Source organism: Octopus sinensis, linkage group LG18, assembly GCF_006345805.1.
Source record: "Octopus sinensis linkage group LG18, ASM634580v1, whole genome shotgun sequence".
In the NCBI taxonomy this organism is placed as follows: Eukaryota; Metazoa; Mollusca; class Cephalopoda; order Octopoda; family Octopodidae; genus Octopus; species Octopus sinensis.
Genome location: NC_043014.1, coordinates 29,041,755 through 29,051,399, shown reverse-complemented (window position 1 = coordinate 29,051,399; position 9,645 = coordinate 29,041,755). Strand labels below are relative to the sequence as shown.

The 9,645-nt window shown below is 35.7% G+C and overlaps 1 long non-coding RNA gene across 1 annotated transcript in view; it reads left to right on the top strand.

Moving 5' to 3' along the window:
* Nucleotides 1–644: 644 nt before the first annotated feature.
* The window catches only part of LOC115221674, a 90,087-nt gene continuing 81,086 nt past the window's right edge, over nucleotides 645–9,645 (top strand). Inside the window, exon 1 of the long non-coding RNA XR_005002859.1 lies at nucleotides 645–1,051. This is a non-coding gene — a long non-coding RNA (uncharacterized LOC115221674). The remainder of the gene's footprint in view (nucleotides 1,052–9,645) is intronic.

Here is a 9,645-nt window from a genome sequence, read left to right as displayed (position 1 = left end):
GTACGAAATAAAGAAAAAGTCATGGCTGGAATGAGATACTGGGAATTTTATCCTTTACTTTTTTCAGTAATTGTACGGCGATCACCCTGGTGCACCGCTTTGAAGCGTTTTTAGTACTTATTCTATCAGAATCTTTTTTCTGAACCGCTAAGGAGCGGGGAAACACGAACTCAAATATACTCATACATACACAAATATGTACTTGTACACACACACACACACATGCATGCACACGCACACACACACACACACACACACACACACACACACACACACACACACACACACACACACACACACACACACACACACACACACACACACACACACACACACACACACACACACGGCTTCTTTTAGTTTTCCCCTATCAAATCGACTCTCAAGGCTTCGGTCAGCATGAGGCTATAGTAAAAGACTCTTGCTTAAGTTTCCACACAATGGAAGCAAACCTGGAACCGTGTAGTTGGAAAGCGAAAATCGTATCTCAGAGCCACATCTGCGCCTCTAACACAGCCATAACTGCGCCTATGATAACAAAGAAGAAGGAAAATTTGTCTAAAGTGATTGAGAATATTTTAGGATTTGATAAGAAAACTGAGAAACCTTTGAGAAACGTGAGCAAAATTGCCCGTATTATCATAGGAGCATTGAAAACATTAACACAAATATTGGTGAAGACACTGGGAAACAGAGGAGCCATAATACAAAATGAGAAGTTAGAGGAAATTGCCATCTTGCGTATTCTGAAAGAATCTTTCACAAAGTTATTGAGAATTAAGGAAAGACTCTTACAGTCACTTAGTCCCAAGACAGTAATGAATTCGTGGAAACGACTTTCGTCGAATTTTGTTAAAGTAATGGATTATATTTCTAACATAGAAGCAAATTCACATGTTTTCAGGGAGATGAAGGATAGTTCATTTTATCGTCCTCGGATGGAAGGAAGGAAAACTTGACCTCAGTGACATATAAAATCAGAACATGAGACGTCTCTAAATACTGCTACAATCTTATTGGATTCCGCCATACCGGGTCAGATATCGACCATGTGAGTTATCAACAATATTCTTGTTTCTTACATTGGTACAAAGACATAAATATTTTGTATGGAGCACAGTTTGTTGTAAGATGGAATGTGGTCAGTTATGAGATGAATTATAGTCAGCTGTGAGGAGTATAATAGTTGGCTGCAAAGTAGAGTATAGTTTGTTGAGAGGTTGAGAATGGTTTGTTGTGGGGTACAGTTTGTTGTGAGGTAAATTATAAACTGTTCTGACGAGGAGTATGGTCTCCCCTGAGGTACCGTAATGGCGGCTTTTAAAGGAAGTATAGTTGGTTATAAGGTAAAGTATAATCGGCTGCTGCGTGGAGTATGGTCCGTTATCATGTGTAATCTGTTAAGAGGCGAGATATAGTATATTATTTCGGCTGCAGTATCTCATATACGTTTAGAACTATCTCATTTGACGCAAACGTCTTCCCTTTCCCCGTTGAATGAATATACACAGTTTGCTAACGAAAAAATTAATATTTTTGCTTTCAAAAATCTCAACGGAATTTGTGTTCTTTCCGTCAAACTCAATTCGATACCAAATCGTTCCGCTGGTGACTAATTTACAGAAATATCTTATCGTTACAATTCTCTTCTAATTTCTGATGAGATGAGCTCATCCTAAACACCTATCAAAATTTTACATGAGTCAGGTCGTTATTAAATAATATACGTAACTCCTGTCAAATGTGTTCAGTGTCGCTTTCTTTCCTTCTTCATACATCATACAGATTTATTGTTTTATTTTTTATGTACTTAGTGCTTCAAAAATTTCTTGTATGTAATAAGAACAAGGGCAATACTTTGTAGGGGCAAGAATTAGAATGAGTAGAATGAGAAGTAATGAAATATTCTACACATATTGTTTGACAATCAGACATTTTGCAATGGCTTAGCGAAAATAAAATGGAAGTGTCCTCGTCTTGAACTTGAAACAGCACCTAAGCTCCCAAGATAGTGACTTAGTCAGAGGGGAATGAATCGACCAATGACATTATGTAAAACCTCCAAAATTTATTGAAGAAACCACAAGTCAAGGCTCATCTTGAAATTGGAGATCTTAGCTGAAAGCATACAATAATATCTTAGTTTTCTTTAAACAGCTAAAAAAAGAAAACTGCAGTTTACTATTTTAATGAATTGAATTTAAACTGAAAAATCGTTCATCCGTAATAAAAGAGATACAATGATATGAATGCAAAAAAAAGGAGAAAAATGATAATGCGGAATATGAAAAATAAAAATGAAAAACTAGAAACAAAAATTTTGTATTTACTAGATATTGAATTTTTTTTAAATATTTTCCAAATTTCAAACAGAGAAGGAGAATAAAACTCAATTTAAAAAGAAGAAAAAAATTCTGATTGATATGTCTTGACATCAAACATAGTCAACAGACTGAAGATTTCGAGTTTATGAAAAAAAGAAGAAAAAAAATGATAGGAACAAATATAATATTGATGTCAAATTTTGGTACAAGGCCAGCAATTTCGGGGAAGGGGATAATTCGATTATATTGATCTCAGTGTTCAACTAGTACTTATTTTATCGACCCCCAAAAGGATGAGCGATAAAACCGACCCCGGCGGCAGTTGGACTCAGAAAGTAAGATCGGAAGAAATGCTACTAAGCAGAATTTGAACTCAGAACGTAAAGATGGACAAATTGCTGCTAAGCATTTTGCACGGCACGATAACGGCCTTACGAATAAGAACAAACGCAACAACAACAGCAATAATAATAATCCTTTCTATTGAAGGCACAAGGCCTGAAATTTTGGGGAAGGGACTAGTCGATTACATCGACCCCAGTGTTTCACTGGTACTTTTATTGACCCCGAAAGGATAAAAGGCAATGTCGATCTCGGTAGAATTTGAACTCAGAACGTAAAGGCGGAAAAATAACGATTCTGGTAGTTATTGAAGTGATAATAATAATAATAATAATAATAATAATAATAATAATAATAATAATAATAATAATAATAATGCCCTGATGCAGTACCAGGCAGTGGCTCTCATGGCTTCTGATCTTAATTGATTGGAAGTGTTATCATGTACATTATTTTGTTTTGATATAAAAGATGGGCTAAAGTAAATATTCTGCACAACACCACAGATTTGCTTGTCAGTTGTTTGACCTTAACCAGTTGAGCATATCCTTATTGGCTGACGATATGTGCATCTCTGATAACAAGCCGAAGTAGTGGGAGAGCATCATAGCCATGTGTTGAGAGGAATTCTTTTGGGTTTGAATAATTCACCACTGGAATCATGGGTGTTTCATTCAACATCCTTAAACAACCCTTATTCAGGGACCTTCTGAGCGGGATGGATTACTCGACCAAAAAAAATTCTAACTGGGCCGCACCTGCAAGGTCATGTGCTGCTTATCTTGATATGAGATCACCATGTCGCGCAAATATGGTTGTGATGCATGTGCCTAATGTACCTTTATTAGACAGGTAGTCGTGATGGTATACTGGGCTTCGTATATTTTACCCCAGTGTCACTTTGATGGCATGCATTGCTCTCTCACTCAATAATAATAATAGAGATAATGGCACTATCCTCTAAGATTTTCCAGTCAACACTGACAGAACGATCTAGGCTAATCGACCAGACATAATTATTAAAGACAGGAAAGAAAATAATTGTACACTAATAGATGTAAGTGTTCTCACTGATAAAAATATATCTGTCATGGAATTTGACAAACTAAATAAATAAAAGGACTGGAAATTGAAATACAAAAGTTCTGGTATCTTAAAACGAGAATAGATTCTGTTATTGTAGGTACCCTAGGTATGATAAGAAATGGATGTCGGAAACATCTAGATAAGGTCCGAGGAGAACCAAGTCTCAGAGAAATCCAAAAGATGGTGCTGACAAGTACTGCCCACATCCTTAGAAAAAGCCTATCTATTTAAATGTCTGTGTTATATTACATGAATATATTTCACTACATCCCCTCCCTAAGCGTTCAGTCATATTGTGACATATTTTATCCTTTACTTGCCCCAGGACGCTGAGTGTCTCGGCAGGTGACTGTAACCAAAATGCAGATTAAAAGTACTACTACTACTACTACTACTACTACTACTACTACTACTACTACTACTACTACTACTACTACTACTACTACTACTACTACTACTAATACTAATAATAAATAATAATAATAATAATTAATAATATAAAAGGGATGCAATGTTGATAGGAACTATCAAAACAGAATTACAAAGAGGAAAGAAATAAAGGAATATTGTCATAAGCACGGGTGATGTGAAAGTACAAATGAGTAAAGCGTCTAACTGGAAAGCCTCCGGATCCGATGGGATTCATGGCTTGTGGATGAAGAAGAGGCCACGCGGTGCATAAAATACTAGCAGCCCTCCGCGTGGATGGTGACTGGGAGGACAACACTTGTAATGAAAGATAGAAGAAAGGGGAATATTGTGGGAAACTACCGTCCCATAGCATGCCTAAACATAATCTGGAAGGAACGTCTGTATGGAACGTGAGATGGTAATGTAAAAGTGATACCAGTGGTGATCGGAGCGCTGGGCTCAATTCCATTGAAACTCCAAAACTTTTTAAGAAACTCAATAACATGTTTGTGATGCATGTGCCTGGTGTACCCTTGTCAGATGGCTAGTCATCATGGGTATATTGGGCTTCGTATATTTGTACCCCGGTGTCACTTTGATGGCATGCACTGCTATCTCACTCAATAATAATAATAATAATGATAATAATAATAATAATAATAATAATAATAATAATAATAACATCAATAATCATGATGATGATGATGATGATGATGATGATGATGATGATGATGCTATACTAGGCACTGCCTCACATAGCTTCTGGCTTCTGATCTTAAATGATTGGAAGTGTTGTCATGTACATTATGGGCTACAACAAATATTCTGCTCCATACCACAGATTTGCTTATCAGTTGTTTGACCTTCATCAGTTGAGTATGTCCCTTTGTGGTTGACGATATGTGCATCTCTGATCATGAGCAGAAGTAGTGGGAGAGCATTATAGCCATGTGTTGATAGGATTACTTTGGGGGTTTGAATAATTCACCTCTGGAAACATGGGTGTTTCGTTCAACACTATCTCAATAGAAATAGATAGATAAATAGATAAATAGATTGATAGATAACGACTATCATCCCATGCATACACACCAGACTGTAGAAACTTACGTATGTCCATGCAAAGATTAGCGAAGTTATCAAATACTTTAGCTGTAGTTTGAATTTCAACTGGAACCTATCTGACTTTCAAAGAATGAAAGGAAATACATGAAAACTTCTGACGTTGACTTTATGTACAACCCTAAGGTAGGTATTGAATGTCTGTAGGTGTCGAGAAATAAAAATAGAAGAGGACTAATCCAACATGAACTATCCTATAAACAGCCATGATTGGCCAGGAAACAAATTTAAACAGAAACATAGATTGGGTGATGGTCATTAGTAAAAGACCATGAAAACAACAGAATCTTCTGCATAATGAAAGAGACTGCGAAATACAGAAGAGAAGTGTGAATCAGTAACAGTGAAGTTATAAATTAGGCTTACCTACTATCATCCAATACAAATATAATCCACAGAATGAAAGCAAACTTTGATGGTGGGATTGCAAAGGAGTAATTCACTTTGAATTATTACCACCTAATGCAACAATCAATGCTCAAGTCTACTGAACCAAGCTTTGAATTAAAAAAAAAGACCCGCTTTAGTGAATCGAAAAGGAGTGATGTTTCATCAGGACAATGCGTGGTCCCACACTGCAAAGATCACATTACAGAAGATCGGAGAGTTTGGTTGGGAAAAAATTCCTCATCCACCTTATTTTCCCGACTTTACTCCTTCAGACTACCATTTGTTTCTTAGTTTACAGAATCATTTGGGGGACGTAACTTTTGCAAGCCAGGAGGAGGTCGAAACTGACGTTTCAGAGTTTTTCGCTTTGAAACCAAAGGAGTTTTACATTGATGGCTTGTAAATAGATGGAAGGAAGTTATAAATAATCAGGGAAAGTATATTGAGGATTAGATTTCAATAAATGTAACATTGATCACTTGTTTTCTTTATTCAAAATTCAGACAGAACTTATGGGATGACCTGATATATATATAATATATATCTATATATATAATATATAAATATATGGATATATATATATATATATATATATATACTATATATATAGATATAATATCTATATATATGATTATCTATATATATAATATCTAGATAGACATTTATCCATATATGTACTATTTATTTCTCTTATACATTATAATGTATCGATATATTAATTTATCTACATACATACACATATATGTATTCTCTCTTCTCTCTCTCTCTCTCTCTCTCTATCTATATATATCTATATAATATATACATCTATCATCTATCTATCTATCTATCTATCTGTCTGTCTGTCTGTCCGTCTATTCTACCTATCTATCTATCTATCTATCTATCTATCTATCTATCTATCTACTATCTATCTATTATCTATCTATCTTATTTTTATCTATCTATCTATCTATCTATCTATCTATCTATCTATCTATCTATCTATCTATTTATCTATCTATCTATCTATCTATCTATCTATCTATCTATCTATCTATCTATCTATCTATCTATCTATCTATCTATCTATCTATCTATCTATCTATTTATCTATCTATCTATATGCAGGGTTCGGTGGGTAAATTGTTTGTTTTTGTGCATTTTTTGTTTTTCATTTCGTATAGTAATATTATAATAGGGTCAGTTGGGAACCGTCTGTGAGTAAAACATCATGACGCAATTCACTCTGCCAGAAATTTTGAAACGACATGTTGTACTGCATCCGCGCCGGAAACTCCATACGGTCATTTATGAGTGTTTGGGTGTTAATCTGAGGACATGTACCGAGAGTGATAGCAATCAAACATTCAGTCAACATCATGGTGTCTGGAGTGATCACTAGTGATGATGACGTTATACCTCCATTCATCTTCCCATACGTATCACACTCAACACACAGGCCTACATCAAGTGTCTGGAGGAGGTAGTGCTGCCCTGGGTCAAGAGGGTGGCTGCTGGAAGACCCTATCTCTGGCAACATAACTTTGCACCATGCCACACAAGCAGGAGAACCTAGTCATGGTTGTCAGACAATTTCTGCGACCACATCACCCCTAACATCTAACCACCTAACTGCCCAGATTGCAACCCGTTGATTATTACGTGAGGGGTACAGTTGAGCGAGACACCAACAAAACTCATTGTAACATCGAAGAGGAACTGAAGGCAAGCATTATAGCAGGATTCTCCAACTTAATCAAGAAGACCACCCAGTAGAGTTGCAGGAGATTCCGAAGTCGTCTGAAGGCCGTGGATGAAGCTATTCTATTGAATAAATATACTGCTTAGTATTTCAAGATATTTTAATGTAAGTTTGGTAAAAATATCTGTTAAAATGAGATGTCAGTGTTATTTTCAGTTTTGTGTAATTTAGACGACAGTTTAGTCACTGCATCCTGTACATAGTTAATATTCACACATACGCATAGATATAATAATACAATAATAAAATATAAAATCCCTTGTATATATATATATATATATTATATATATATATATATGTATGTATGTATGTATGTATATATTTGCTAGAAGTATCATTCAGTACTACAAGTAAAAATGTATAAGTATATTATACTCAGCCTTAGCTTCGTATAGATAAAGAATTATACATCTGCACATTTCTATATATATGTATATATATATATATATATATATATATACATACATATATATGTGTAAATATATTTGCATATATATATATATATATATATATATATATATATTATATATATATATTATAGTGTGTGTGTGTGTGTGTGTCTGTGTGAGTGCGCGCGTGTGTGTTTGTGTGAGTGTGCATCCTGAGAGAAAACGAGAGGGGGATATAGGAAATTGTGAAATAGATTAAGTGAGTAAGAGAGGGAGAGAGAGAGAGAGAGAGAGAGAGATAAAGAGGGGGAGGGAGAGAGAGAGAGTAGTTGACATAGTCCGAATGTCACAGTCTTCTCCTGGTCAGGTTGACCTCTGCATGATGTAATGGCGGATGATGGCGACTCTCTTCTCATTGCAAACGGTGCCTAGCTTGTTCACCTGCAAAACGCTAGATGCGATTTGTGAGGTAAACCGAGCCCAATACATCCAGACCTGCTGCTGTCTGATAAATCGCACGGTTGCTCCCGTTGCTAAGCTTATGTTTGCTTTTGCAATAAGAGCTGTGTTGTACTGAGAAGGGATCTCTGAGACTATGGAATACACAGTGGATCGTGTTTACTACATTGACATCCAAGAAATAACGTATTGAGAGAACGAAGAGATGAAGACAGGAAGCGCAAAAATGAGAGACAGAGAGAGAGAGAGAGGAGAAAAGAAGGATAGAGGAAAAAGACAGAAAGAAAAAGGGCTGAACAGTTGTAGATGGGTAAACACTGGAGAAAATCAGTGGATGAGACAGTAGCAAACGTCTCCGTACATCTCTGAGCAGGAAGCCGATGTAGGGTTGGCAGATATCTGTCATGGTGGCTGGTGGTTGCGTGAACGTGTGGGGAGACTGAGAGACAAGGACTTCCACAGTAGCCGCAGTGGTAGGAGTAAGTAAAATGTCTGTGTAAAAGGAGGAAGAGGATACAATATATTTCTCTCTGTGTGTGTATATATATACATATATATATATATATATATATATATATGGGTGTGTGTGTGTGTGTGTATACACACATATGTATATATATAAATACATAGAAATATGCATGTATGTGTACATATATATGTATGTATATAGATATATCTATATCTATATATATAGAGAGAGACAGACAGACAGATAGATAGATAGATAGATAGATAGATAGATAGATAGATAGATAGATAGATAGATAGATTGATAGATAGATAGATAGACAGACAGACAGATACATGCATATATCTATACATAAATGCATACATACATACATACATACATACATACATACATACATACATACATACATACATACGTACGTACGTACATACATACATACATACATACATACATACATACATACATACATACATATAGGTACAGATATAGATATATGTATGTATGTATATATTATATATTTCTGATTTACGGTATATATTTATCTAAAATTATTTTGCTATGCCTATCCGGGTCTAATTTAGATGGACTAATTAGTCTTTTAGTGGGACTTTCGTGAAAATTTGGTTTGTGCTCTTTTAGGCTGGACCACAGGCGTTTTGGACGCACACATACATACACACACAGACACACACACACACAGAGACAGACACACACACACACACACACACACACACACACACCACACACACACACATATATATGTGTGTGTTTGTGTGTTTGTATAACATCAAATATTTAAACATGCACACGCACTCACGCATGTATGCCTTTATGCATGTATGTACGTATGAACGAATGTATCTATGCGCGTTGTACGAGTGAAAACATTGTATGGATGTACGATGCAGA